Below are 14324 nucleotides of genomic sequence, written 5' to 3' on the forward strand. Positions count from 1 at the left end.
TTAAGTACATTCACAGTGGTGTATAACTACTAACACTATCCCTTTCCAGAACTTTCCAAATTTTTTTTGTTTTAAGGAATGAGGTCAGAATCCACTTTTTTTTTATTTAACATTACTAGCCATTTGTTCTAATACCATTTGTTGAATAGTCTGTATTTTCATCCATAATTTTAGGTCTTTTGTCATATGTCTTTTTAGGACTTTTGTCCTAATTTCATCCGTAATTTTAGGACTTTTGTCATATGTCCAATTCCTATTTAGGGGCGCCTGGGTGGCTCAGTCGGTTAAGCGTCGGACTGCAGCTCAGGTCACGATCTCGCGGTCCGTGAGTTCGAGCCCCGGATCGGGCTCTGGGCTGATGGCTCGGAGCCTGGAGCCTGCTTCTGGTTCTGTGTCTCCCTCTCTCTCTACCCCTCCCCCATTCATGCTCTGTCTCTCTCTGTCTCAAAAATAAATAAACGTTAAAAAAAAAAAAGAAGGAAAAAAAATCCCTGTTTAGATTTGGATCTATTTCTGGATTTCCAACTTTTAATGACTATAGCTTTAGAATAAATTTTTTAGGGGCACCAGCCTGGCTCAGTTGGCAGAACATGTGACTCTTGATCTCAGGCTCTTGAGTTCAAGCCCCCACATTGGGTGTAAAGCTTACTTAAAGAAAAAAAGCACAGGATAGAATAAGTTTTATTAGTTGAAATGTGTAAAGTCACCAATATTCAAGCACTTTTTGAAATAAAAATGACAATTTTATAAGGTTTAGCCTAATATCTGATAGGGTCAGTTCTGCACACTCCCTTTTTTCTATTCCCATACTCCTTTTTAAAATACAATTTTTCTGGTTATTCTCACATTTCCTCCCCTGATAAATTTAGTGTCTCTTTGTCAGATTCCCCTTGTTATGGACTGAATTGTGTCCCCCCAGAATTCATATGTTGGAGCCCCAACCCTTCACATGGCTACATTTGGAGAGGAGGCCTTTAAGGGTGTGAGTAGGTTAAATGAGGTCAATAGAGAGGGGCTCTGATCCGATAGGATTGTGGCCTTCAAAGAAGACCTCTTTGAAACACTGGGGGTGCACGTGACAAGTGAACACAGGTCCAGAAGGTGGCCGTCTGCAAGCCAGAGAGTGCGGCTTCACCAGAAACCATCCCTGCCGGCATCTTGATCTTGGACTTCCAGCCTCCAGACCTGTGAGAAGTAAATTTCTTTTGCCTAAGCCGCCCTGTCTGTGGTACTTTGTTACAGCAGCCTGAGCAGACTAGGACACCCTCTCCCCAAAGTTTTTATTATTTTTATTGGGGTCATATGAATGTCTAGATCAATTTAGGGAGAATTTAGGTAATGAAAATACTTTGTTTCCCATACATAAAGACACAGTTTTCCACTTAATCAAGCTTTCTTTCATGTTATTCATTAGAATTTTAAAGCTTTGTATATTGAGGGCATAGGTATTTGTTCTAACTTGTTTTTAAGTTTTCTTTTTTGGGGGCATATGTTATTGCTGATATTTTAAATGGGTTTTACTTCCTAGTATGTTTTACTTATTTCTAAAAATTACGTTTAAATATTTATTTAGTTTTTAAGTATTTATTTTATTATTTATTTATTTAAAATGTTTATTTATTTATTTTGAGAGAGAGAGAGAGAGAGAGCACAAGCGCGAGCAGGGGAAGGGCAGAGAGAAAGAGAGAGAGAGAATCCCAAGCAGGCTCCTTGCTGTCAGCGCAGAGCCTCACTTGGGGCTTGATCTCACAAACTATGACATCATGACCTGACCCAAAATCAAGAGTTGGATGCTTAATGAACTGAGCTATCCAGATGCTCCTAAATATTTATTAAAGATACATCTATCTGTCTATCTATCTATCTATCTATCTATCTATCTATCTATCTATCTCCTTTGTTAGGAAGCCCAGCAGCTGTGTACCTCATGGCTGCTTCCTGGAGTCAACCTTTGGTACCTCTTTGAGCTGGTTGTTTCATATTTACCTCTGTATTTCGACAAAGCACACTGTATTGCTAGTTCTTGTCTTTTCAGTTTTAGGTAGTTCTCCATTGACTTCTTGATGTGGAGGCTGAGATTCTAGCCCTCTTTCTACTTCCCCAACTTGGATGAACCCACACGTCTCTTCACATCTCCAAATACAGTTCCAGCCTATTATTTTTGGATCAGTATTCAGTGTATATATCATTTTGATCATGTAAACACTTTGCAACTGAGTCACTTCATAAATTAAGTGAATTAATTTTACTGCTTACACTGTTTTTGATCCTGTAGTTAATAACTACCTTATCTTTTGTTTAGTTTTTCTCTGTAGTAGTTACTAACGCAACCCCACATTTTACTTTAGAAGTATGTATCTCCTTTCAATATGCTCATACAAATTACTATTTTACAGAGTAGGTTTTCTCAAGGATATTGTTTCTGGAAACTTCTGACCTGCTCCAATCTAGAGAGGCTGCCTTCTCAGCTTGCTGACCCTACATTCTGGGGATTCCCATCACCTTCTTCTTGTTTTGGGTCTCCTGGATCCCTCCTCTTCCTCTCTTTTGGCTTACTGCCTTATTTGGTAAAGCCCATCCTCTTGGAGCTTCCTGAACAAGGTTGTGTGGAAGAAACAATGGAAAGTGTTGAAGAGGGACAGTGCAAGGTAAGGAAAAACATGCGTGTAAAATAATAATAATATATGCCAAAATAGAAGAGAAGTGTGGGCGCTATGCCCCTCTCTTTCCAGTGGTGTGGACTTGGATATGTTCCTTGACATCTCCATGTCTCTTTCTTTGTCTATAAAATGGGAATTATAATACTAACTACCTCGGGGTGCCTGGGTGGCTCAGTTGGTTGAGCGTCTGACTTTCGGCTCGAGTCATGATCTCACGGTTTGTGGGTTTGAACCCCACGATGGACTCTGGGCTGACAGTTCAGAGCCTAGAGCCTGCTTTTGATTCTGTATCTCTCTCCCTTTCTCTGTCCCTCATGCTCTGTCTCTGTCTCTCTCTCTCTCAAAAATAAGTAAACATTTAAAAAATTAAAAAAAAACTACCTCATAGTATAGTTTATTGCACATAATATGTGCTATATGCACATTGACCATTATTCTCAACCTCGGCTCTGTGTTCATAACACAGAATAGGGCACAAACAAGCTTATTGCACACTGGCTTCATTGCAGGGTGACCTGGCTGGTCCATTTTGATGACATTTTTTTTGGTGCTGGTCAAATTGTCCAGAGAGGGCACTATGATCTCCTGCATGGTGGCAGAAAGCCTGGCTGGCAGAAATTTCGGGCCTGAGATGGGGAAGAAGTCTGGACAGAGGGAAGATCTTAGCATTCAGTATACAAACTTTCACTTAATCTCCTTGTTTTTGGTATGTTACTGTCACCCTAACCCCACGCACTGTCTCCTGGCCCAGACACCTTCTTTCCTCCATTATCTTATCTCGATGTCATAGGGCAGAGAGGAGTGGTATAGAAAAGGGAGCTAGCATCTCCTGAGAGCCCACAGTATACCAGATGATAGAAGTTAAAATGGCTATTTTATTTAATTTTTGAACCTTAATTTCACCAACTATAAAAATGGGGACAAAGTACCGATCTTACAGAGTAACTATGAAAATGAATTTTAAAAATGTATAAGTATCTTGGATAATATTTGGCACCATCTGTATTTAATAAATTGTATCTGTTATTATTATCTTCATAAAAATCCTACACTGTAGCTAATATTATTATTCCTATTTTACTGATAGATAACATGCTGTTTGCATAAGACAACTGATGGAACTGGTATCAGACCTACAGTGGACAACAAACCCATCCTTATGTGATGAACTTACTTGTTCATCAGGGATTTATGAAGTCCTCTCACATTCTGGGCCTTGGGAATAGAGGTTTCTGCCCTCATGGAACACGAAGTACAGACAGTAATCTTGTAAATGCAATAAGGTATCATAGGAACGTTGATAGAAATGTATGCAGAAGGGACTGATTTTACATGGTTTTGGGGGGTGTGTCACTTACGGTTCGCTTGGGCTAAATCTTGAGACATGTTAGTGTATGCCCACTGGAAAGGATTGGGGGAAATACATTCTGAGCAGAGGACTAGCATGGATAAAGGCCACGAAGCATAAAATTGCCAGATCATCAGTATCTATGGAATGTAAAATACCAGTGGGGCATGAGAAAATTGTCTGGACTAGGAGGTTCTTGATGCCAAGAAAGGAGTTGGAATTTTATCTTGTGGGCTATGGGGAACCGTTGGAGGATTTTAAACTGGAAAGTACGTAAGCCAGTTTTGCAGCAATATTTTAGGCCAAAATAATGTCACGTGTTCCTCTGGTAATAAATCAAAAAGTACGTATTTCGGAATGAAGGATTCAGTTGCCTAGTACAGGTAGTTTTTCTTAGTGTTGTCTGTGCAGGTGGGACTCTTTCCTGATGAGGACAGTTTGGGTGTATGCTCTCACTGTGTGATAGGGGATTGCCAAGGAACAAGTGTCACTTCAGGACAGAATGCCAGAATCTAGGTGCAGATTCCCGAAATTCCTAAATGAGGAGAGGCTGAATCTCCTGCCTCAACCCCACTGTGATGGTCCCAAATTCAACTTCTTTTTTTTTTTATTAATTTTTTTTAACGTTTATTTATTTTTGAGACAGAGAGAGACAGAGCATGAATGGGGGAGGGTCAGAGAGAGAGGGAGACACAGAATCTGAAACAGGCTCCAGGCTCTGAGTCGTCAGCACAGAGCCCGACGCGGGGCTCGAACTCACAGACCGTGAGATCATGACCTGAGCCGAAGTCGGCCGCCCAACTGACTGAGCTACCCAGGCACCCCTCAACTTCTTTTAATAAATATTTTGGTCAATTCTTATGCAAAGATCCAAAGTCCAAAGCTTCTCTGAAGGGTTGTATAATGGGGTGTGTCTTTTTTCATCCCGACTTCTCTGTTTCCCTGCTCTCATTCACTTCTTAAACTCTCTAAAAATTGCTGAAATGTCTTTTTCACTAATGGCCTTTCTCTTCATGAGTATAGATTCATACTGTTTTTATATCCATTATACTGTAATACTCATTTAAGTTGCACCTTCTTGAACTTAAAGTCTGGTTTTCCTTTTTTAAAAGGTTCGTTCTGTCTAACGTGGAGAGAATTGTAAGAGTGTGGCCTGGAGGTAAGGAGACCTTTCCAGAGAGTACTGATTGTGTGCTCCAGGTGAAACAGCGGGGCCCTGTGTCAAGGGGAACAGTGTGGTGGGGAAAGAAGGGAAGGACCCCATGATGTCAGTAAGCTGCTCTTAACAGATTTGGCAGGGGAGTCAAGGGAGAGGGAGGAGTGTAAGGTAACTGCCAGATTTTGGACATGGCTGACTGGGTTTGTGGCAAAACAGGAGGAGAAATGAATTTGGAGCAGAATATAAGGAGATAAATTTTGGACAGTGTGAATTTGTAGCACTATTGAAACATCTGGTCATGATGTCTGTGTAGAACTGGGGTGAACAGGAAAAAATATGGATTCTTGAGTCGTCAGCATATGACTCTTAGTGACATAGTGTGTTGTGCCGGGCATCTCCAAGACCACCCTCAGGTCCAGTGACTCACCAGAAGGACTTGGAGAACTCAGAAAAGCTCTTATACTCATGGTAATGGTTTATTACAGTGGGAGGAGGAGATGAAAATCAGCAAAGGCAAAAGCTGTGAGGGCAGAGTCCAGGTATGATCTTCCTGTTGGTCCCTCCAGTGGACCCCCACAGTGACGTGTGACAATACGTATGGAGGGTTGCCAGCTAGGGAATCTCACCAGAGCCATGGTGTCCAGGGGTTTTTTTGGGTGCGTCCAGGGCATAGGGTGCCCACATGACCGACCTTGGTTACTCTACTTCTAGCCCCTCCAGAGGTCAAATGACCCAAGACCCACACCACAGATCACGTTGTTTGCCTAAGCTATCTGGCATGGCCCAAGACCCTGGCAAACAGACACTTGCTAGGTAGGCTATTGTAAGGGTTTAGAGGTTTTCTTCCAGGAGGTGGGCAAGGGTCAAACCTTTCTTTGGGAGATGCAGGGTTTGAGGATCCCAGACCTCCTGAGTCAACCTTTTCCTGCACACATGGGATTGGATGAAGTTACTGGAATGGGTACGTAGGATAAAAAAAGAAGAGGGCCCTGGGCAGGACTGTAGACCTCTCAGGGAGAGTCAGAGAAAGTGGATCTCACAAAGGGGCTTGGGGGGAATGTCACAAAGGTAGAAAGACAGCCTATAAACAATATTGTCTCAGAAGCTGAGGGAGGTGGAAATACCGAGGAAGCCATCACAAATGGGACAGGGAATTCAGGTGAGAGGATGACTGCCAAAGCACATCCATTGGATTAGTGATAAGAGGGCAAGTGGTTGTTAATGGAATGTTTCCATTGGAGTGGTTGGAGCGGGAAGCCTGACTGGCAGCCTGGAAATGCTGGGAGGTGGAGACAGGGAAGGCAGACAAATATTTTGAAGCTGCTTGACTGTGAAGGGAGGTGAGTGATAAGGTGGCGGCTAGAAGGGAACAACAGGTCAAGAAGCGTATTTGTTTAACCATGGGAAACGTGGGAAGATGAGTATGTTTATAGATTGTGGGAAAGAAGCTGGAAACAAGAGTGAGTGCGAGAGAAAGGGAGGGAGAGACACGACTTGAAAACATAGGCAGGGAAGGCGTGAGGGGAGGCAGTGCCTGGAACATTGAAGGCAGGTCCACTTTAGGGAAAAGGAGAGGGAACTGGCTGCCAAACAGAGCTGAGGAGCTTAGGGAAGTCATTAACTGATCTATTACATCATCAAGTTCAGGCTGGAAAGTGGGGACCAGCCTCTGAATGCCAGAGAGTGGGTGTGAAGGGATGAGAAAGTGAGAAGGGTATAAGGACAGCTGATTATGATAAAGGGGCTGTTGGGAGTTGAGCCAAGCTACATCATGGTGGTGCTGCTTGGCATCCCTTTTGTCTGGCCAGTGGCCTGCAGAGACCTTACACTGACACTAGCCCCCTCGTGCAAGCACTTACTCTGAATAGCAGCTTGAAGAGTAAGCGGCAAATGTAAACTCCTGATATGATTTCCCCCACAGCCCCTGTGATCCATAATCTCCCTTTTCTCTCAGGGCCCGCATGCCTTGTGTGCCTCTTAGATACCAAAACCCCAGGGCTTATCAAAACCCTGCTGTTTTGAATGGATCATTCCAGTCTGAATCCAGGAACTCCAAAGAACTACACCCATGGACCCCGTTAAAGGTACGTGCCCCGGGTCCCTGCTGTTCTCTCTGCCTGTATTCTGCCTTGATCTTCTCCCTATGGTCTCTCTCAAGTTGTGCCGTGCACTTCTTCTAGGACACGCGAGTCATAAACTTCTCCATTTAAATTTCTCTGTGGTCTGTTGTTGAACTGTGGTTCACCATTTGACACACCTTGTGTCCCACTTAGGTGTTAATTTAGCAAAGTCATAAGATCAGCAGAGCATACGATTTTGGAGGTTCTATGTGATGACCTCCAACAGGAGTCTGGGGTATGGCCCAGGACTGGCAGACGATGTTTGGTGAGTCCAGGGGTTGAGAAGTGTTGAAGGATGGGGCTGGAATGTGTCATCCACAGGATGATCTCTCATTTGGCCAAATCCAGGGAATTTAGTGATGGAGAGGAAGGTGATTGACTGGAAGCTCCAATGGGTTGGTTTGCTGGAAATGATTGGTAATGTTTTCTTCCATGTACAGTATCGCAGTGAGGATGACTTAGTTTGTAAGTATCAGAAAGCCACTCCTCCCCCAAGGCTGAAACATCATGGAAATTCATGAGATGGCCAACTTTAGGACCAGCTTAATCAAGAGTCTCTAGGTCTGTTTCTGTGTTGGTCTCTCAGTTTGGCTGTAGTCTATATGTGGGATTAATTATGATTCTTATTATTCTTATTATTTACTTTTTAATTAAAAATTTTTGGTAAAATACACATAACATAAAATTCACCGTCTTCACTATTTTTAAGTGTACAGTTCAGTGGCTTTAAGTACATTCACACTGTTGTGCAGCCATCACCACTATCTATCTCTAGAATTCTTCTCCTTTTTCAGAACTGAAACTCTGTCCCCATTAAACAACAGCTTCCCTTTTCTCCCTGCCTCCAGCCTTGGCAACCCTCATTCCACTTTCCATCTCTATGAATTGGACTACTCTAAGACCTTGGCAAGTGGTACCATGCGGTATTAGTCCTTTTGTGACTGGCTTATCTCAATTACCGTAATGTTCTCAAGGTTCATCCATGTTGAAGCATGTGTCAGAATTTCCTTCCTTCTTAAGGCGGAATAATGTTCCATTGCACGTATATATCACACTTTGTGGATCCATCCATCCACTGATGGGTGCTTACGTGGCTTCCACCTTTTAGTTATTGTGAATAGTGCTGCTTATGAACGTAGGTGTCCAAATATCTGTTCGAGTCCCTGCTTTCATTCCTTTCGGACACAGACTCAGAAGTGGACGTGCTGGGTCATATGATAATTGTATGGTTGATGTTTTCAGGAACCGCCAGACTATTACATAGCTGCCACGCTATTTTAGATGCACACTAATTGTGAGCTCAGTTCTTATTTCCTTTTCCCCCCAGCTTTTATTTAATTCCAGTTAGTTAACATACAAAGTTATGTTAGTTTCAGGAGAACAAGAGAGTGATTCAACAATTCTGTACATCACCCATCCCCCCACCCGCTTCCCCTCTGGTAACCACCAGTTCTCTATAATTAAGTCTGTTTCTTAGCTTACCTCTCTCTCTTTTTCCCCTTTGCTCATTTATTTTGTTTCTTAAATTCCATATATGAGTGAAATCACATGGTATTTGTCTTTCTCTGACTTATTTCCTTTAGCATTATGGTCTCTAGCTCCATCTGTGTCATTGCAAATGGCAAGATTTCATTCTTCTTTTATGGCTTAATAATATTCCACTGTAGATACATACACCATTTTATCAGTCCACCAATCGATGGACACTTGGGCTGCCTCCATATCTTGGCTATTATAAATAACGCTGCTATAAACACGGGAGTGCACGTGTCCCTTTGAATCAGTATGTCTGTATTCTTTGGATAAATACCCAGTAGTGTGATTGTTGGATCCTAGCGTCATCCTATTTTTAACTTCTTGAGGAACCTCCATACTGTTTTCCAGAGTGACTGTACCTGTTTGCATTCCTGTGGGTTGAATTCTATAACTGTTTTCCTCCTGGTGGTAAATGTTCCAGGCTTTCCCTCTCCGTGTTATGATGTCAGAGCAAGGGCAGAAACCCTTTGTCCAACATTCCAAGCAGTTATGAGACATCCACTGCTTGGGCCGTTTGGGTCCCGTTGGCTGAACTAACCCTGAAAGCCAATGACTGGTAAAGGCAACGGAGTGAACTGGTGGGCTTCAGACTGCCTGGCCCACCCTCATACTGGAGGTGGAGTTGACATCCCCATAGACACACACGCTGTGTGGAGCTTCAAGTGGGGGCTGCTTATATAAAAAGTCTGGGCCTTAGATCAGGTAAAAAGGCATTTTCATGTACATATGTGTTGTGGAACCAGTCTCCTAAAATCTGAATTCTTTCTACCCCGCCACATTATTTTTGTCTCCTTGCTGAACCGAAGCATGGATATTTCCCTGACATTTGGAGCCCAGTGATGCAGGATTGTTAGCAAAAGGCCGACTTGTTTGAACACATGGTTTTCTTTTATTAACTTCACAATGGAAGGGGAACTTTTGCCACATGCCAAGACTTTTCTTCACAGTTTGTCATCTACAATGGGAGGAGAAGGCATGTTGGCCAGGTTCCTCTAGTCTCAAAGAAAAAAAAAAAGAACTACACTTAGTCCTTGGAATGCTGTTTGTTTACTGCTGGTGGATGGCAACTTCTTCCAGACTCTAGGCTGAAGAGTTGCATGCTTTTCAGAGGCCCAGGCTGGGCAGCCGGGGCTACCTTCCCATAGTCACCTGGATGATTTAGGATTTCATTAGGAAAGAGCCTGGAGATGCCGGTTCCCAGGTCCACACGCAAACAAAGATTCGAAGTGAAAGGCCTTGGAAACAAATTTGCCTGGCTCTTTCGAAAACAAAATGTCAGCTGGTTACAGCCAACTTCCAGCCCATTTCGAAGGTTTCACTGTTAATCACGACCTGCTCTGTGGAAATGAATGTTCTTGTGAAAATTCAGTCTCGGCCGCCACTCCCCCAGCCCTAGCAAAGGGAGCACGGAGCCCAAATACGGATTAAAGCACTTGGCTGCACAGGGACTCTGGTTCGCAGCTTGGCACCTTCTGACCTGCCACAGAGGCCAGGGCCAGCCCAGGGCATAATGGCCCTAGGGCCACCTCACAGAGGTGCGTGTACACATAGGCTCCCTCTCTCTCCACTTGGGCTGAGCAGGCAGACCCGCTCAGTGCCTCCTGCTCTGGGAGATAACACTTTTTTTTTCCTTTTGAGAATGAAGCGCCCCAGACCTTTGGGATGCACAGGCCCCTTATTGGTCTCTAGGGGCATTTGCCAGGTTGATCAAGTTTGAGAGGGGCCAGGACAGGCCGTGGTTCATGTTTTCTTTTGTTCTATATTCCCAGGCTTCCTAAGAACATATTAGGTTAAACAGCTGCTCACCAATGGCAGGCTCTAAACAGCCCTCGGAAAGTCTCTGCACAGGGACCCTGCTAGGGCTGGTGCTTGGACTGTAGGTGTGTGAGCCTCCTTATGCTGGCCCAGGGCCTCGAAGGGGGTCTTGCCTTCCGTTGGGGGGGTGCCCAGGATGCTTTGACCTCTAAGCTGCTGACACAGTGGCCTTGGCTTGGTGTGGCTCCGGGCAGGCGGGACTTTCTTCATCGAGGCCTCCCAGGGCAGCAGAGAAAGTACCCCCGTCCCGTTTCCCACCCTCTCAAAACGGGGACTTTGATTTCCCTGGATGTTGCAGGCCCTTCTTGTTTCAGCAGGAGAATCCTGTGCGTTTGATCTAAATCTGGTCTCCTGCTGGAGAGACCCAAACAATGTCAGTCAAAACAGCATTAACAGGAAACCTGTCTCTTAAGGCCAGGAATGCAACGAAAATAACTCCAAGACGTTCATTCTGATAGCAGCACCATTTGGGGGAGTCCTTTACCTGAGGGAAACAATCAGTGGAGCTCTGCCCCCCAATACTTTGGCCTGCAGGACCTCGCGGAGCACAGGGGGTATGGGGCTTGCTGGGCCGTCTGGTGCACCTGAGCACGGAGAGCAGGACATTTCGGTGACCTGCCTGGGCCGGGCCGCCTGGAGAGCCACACAAGCAAAAGATGTATTTTCACTGAGTGAACTGACCAGGTATTTTTGTTTGGTGGAGATAAGGGAGAATTTTAGGAGGAAAACAAACTCTGTTTTTTGTTTTTTTGTTTTTTTCAAAGCACTTAATGCCACTGCGGGATATTTATAAACCTGAAACTCGACAAAGAAAAAAAAAATTACTTTGGGGCACCTGGCTGGCTCAGTCGGTAGAGCATGCAACTCTCCATCTCAGGGTCGTGAGTTCAAGCCCCACGTTGGGTGTGGAGCCTACTTAGAAAAATTTTTAAAAAGAAAAAAAAATCACCTTCAATCTTATAATACAGATAGAACTGTAGTGAATGCTTTGTGGGAATTTTCAATGTTTCTTTTATTTATATGCACGTGCACACACATACATGCACACACTTTAACAGTTTGGGAGCCTCCGGTTTAGTGCTCTCACCACCTATTTTTCTCTTGCTACACATAGCGACTTCTGCCAGCCTCCAAACATATTTCTCTATACACACGAGCAATTATGTATGTATTTATGTTTTAATATGCAGGTGGAAGCACAGCAAAATAGTTTTCTGGATATTTTCTCTCTCTTTTTTTTTTTTAAACTTGACACGGTATCTCTGAAAGACTTCTATTCAGTATGTACAGATCTGCTTTATTCTGTTAAAAAGTTGCACGATAAGGGTGCCCGGGTGGCTCAGTCGGTTAAGCGTCTGACTTCGGCTCAGGTCATGATCTTGTGGTTTGTGAGTTCAAGCCCTGCGTCAGGCTCCGTGTTGACAGCTCGGAGCCTGGAGCCTGCTTCAGATTCTGGGTCTCCCTCTCTCTCTGCCTCTCCCCCGTTTGTGCTCTCTCTCTCAAAAATAAATAAATAAACATTAAAAAAAATGTATTAAAAAAGTTGCATAAAATTCCACTTTATGATTGCACCAGAATTTATTTACTCCCTTATTATGAATATTTAGATGGTTTCCGCACTTTCGATGTTCAAAAAATTTGCCATTTCTCACTTCCTAGAAGTGGCATTGTTGGGTCAAAGGATTTCCCATGTTGCGAGCGGTTGCCAGCTTGCTCTCGGTCCCCCCTGCGACATGTGAGAGTCTGTTCCCACACTGCCGATCACACGGGTTGCTATCACAATTTTTGAATTTTGCCATCTCATAAGTGGAACATATCACTATAGCTTTACTTTGCATTCCTTTTAAGAGATTGAAACGATTCTTGCAGGTTTGAAAGCATTTGAATTTTTGTTTCTGTGAACCATGTTATTTGCTCACTTTTCTGTTGGATTGTTGGTAGCTCTCTTTCACTTCTCTCTTTCTGAGAACACGGTTTTAATTTTTTGGCCACTGCTCCATTCCTTCTTCTCAGCCAAAAGAGAACGGAAGCTAAGGAGCTGTTCATGTCTCTTTCTTCTTGTTTATCCTCTGCCTTATAGACTGTCTGCTTCCTGCAAATATGGATTAGCCCTGTGATTCTTCACTCAGCCTGGTCTGTGATGCAGCCTTCCGGGGACCAAACTAGGCTCAGGAGGGCTCCCATCACAAGCCATTCACCCAACCCCTTGGAAGCAATCAGTGATGGATCTTGCACCTCCATCTGGATCCCTCACCCAAGAGAACTCTGCTTCTGCAGATTTTTAGTTTTAAAGACTTGCAGCTGCAGACTGCGTTTCTTTTTGCGTTGTCCTGGGTTTGACCTTAAGTGCTTCCAGAAGACCTGCCTACTTTGTGTTTCATAACTTCAGCGTTTTCCCTACTGTTTCAAGGATGGAGTTTACAATTGTGTTTATTGCTTCAACTTCTTGCTTTTGTGTGATTTCTTTAAGGCCTAAGGAGAAATGCTGACTTTTCTTCACCTGTTTACATTTTTTACTTTTATGTAATTTCGCGTCATGTATCTCTTTAACCAGATTAATGCTTGTTCAACAAAAATTATCATCTACTTTAGAGATGAGTAATGTTTCTTGTCTTATAGTTAATAAAGAACCATAAGTCACTTTTTCTCTATCAGAGGTTTTTTTCTTTATTTTTCCCTTTCTACTATAGATAAAAACCACATATACAGGGTTATAGTCCTACGACACACAAAACATAAAACAATAAATGATACAAATAAGGTGATATATGTGTGTTGTAAGTGTGTGAAATAGCAAACATAGCAAACATAGAAACCAATCCTATATGTGGGTTATCTTGAAGGTACATATTAAAAATATTGACTTATAGACTCTTGAAATTTTGATAGTCTGTAATTTCATGATATTTCTGATATTCTGAAATTCTGATATTTCATGCAAATAGTATAAGATTCAGTCCAGTATAGGCCCTCCAACTTTTTAGTTTATTCCATTACACATTTTCTAGGCATTATTTCCTTTGCGAAGGTTGCTTGATATGTTTTATACTCAAAGATCTTTAAATTAAGAAAAAAATTTTTAAATGTTTATTCATTTTTTGAGAGAGACGGGGGCGGGGGGGGGGGCAGAGGGAGAGGGAGACACAGAATCCAAAGCAGGCTCTAGGCTCTGAACTGTCAGCACAGAGCCCGACATGTGGCTTGAACTCATGAGCTGCGAAATCATGATCTGAACCGAAGTCAGTTGCTCAACGGACTGAGCCACCCAGGCACGCCTACCCAAAAGTCTTCAAATAGCATTCCTCAGAAGGCAATTTTATTTTGTTGAGAAACTTCTAACAATATACCACAAGCTGGAAAAAGTTGCATGTCCAGGTGGTAAAAATAATCTAGTTACTTTGGCTGGAAATTCTTGTCCTCTGTAAAATTTTCGTCTGTGGTAGTTGTTGGAGGGCAAAAAAGCTTGAGTTTATTATTACCGATTCTGTTTCCTTATTCTAGTTCTGGAAAAACTGAGTATTTGCATAAAGTGTTACTTTATTGAGAGCTTTCTGTCTCCTTATTCAAAGATGAAAAAATTCTGCAGAGACTGAGGTATATGTTGGAAAATGTTTCCTCACTTTCAAGTCTGAATGTTGATGGGGTCATCTGAGTTTTGCCTATGATTTGTAAATCCTTTACGCTTA

The 14324-nt window shown here is 43.0% G+C and overlaps 1 long non-coding RNA gene across 1 annotated transcript; it reads left to right on the forward strand.

The window, feature by feature from the left end:
• Positions 1–5117: 5117 nt before the first annotated feature.
• On the forward strand, positions 5118–13166 carry LOC132685152 (uncharacterized). The gene is made up of 3 exons (XR_009612972.2): positions 5118–5167; positions 7122–7251; positions 12719–13166. It is a non-coding gene; the product is annotated as an uncharacterized LOC132685152 (long non-coding RNA).
• Positions 13167–14324: the final 1158 nt, after the last annotated feature.

This window comes from Panthera onca, chromosome D2 (assembly GCF_046562875.1).
Source record: "Panthera onca isolate mPanOnc1 chromosome D2, mPanOnc1 haplotype 2, whole genome shotgun sequence".
NCBI lineage: Eukaryota > Metazoa > Chordata > Mammalia > Carnivora > Felidae > Panthera > Panthera onca.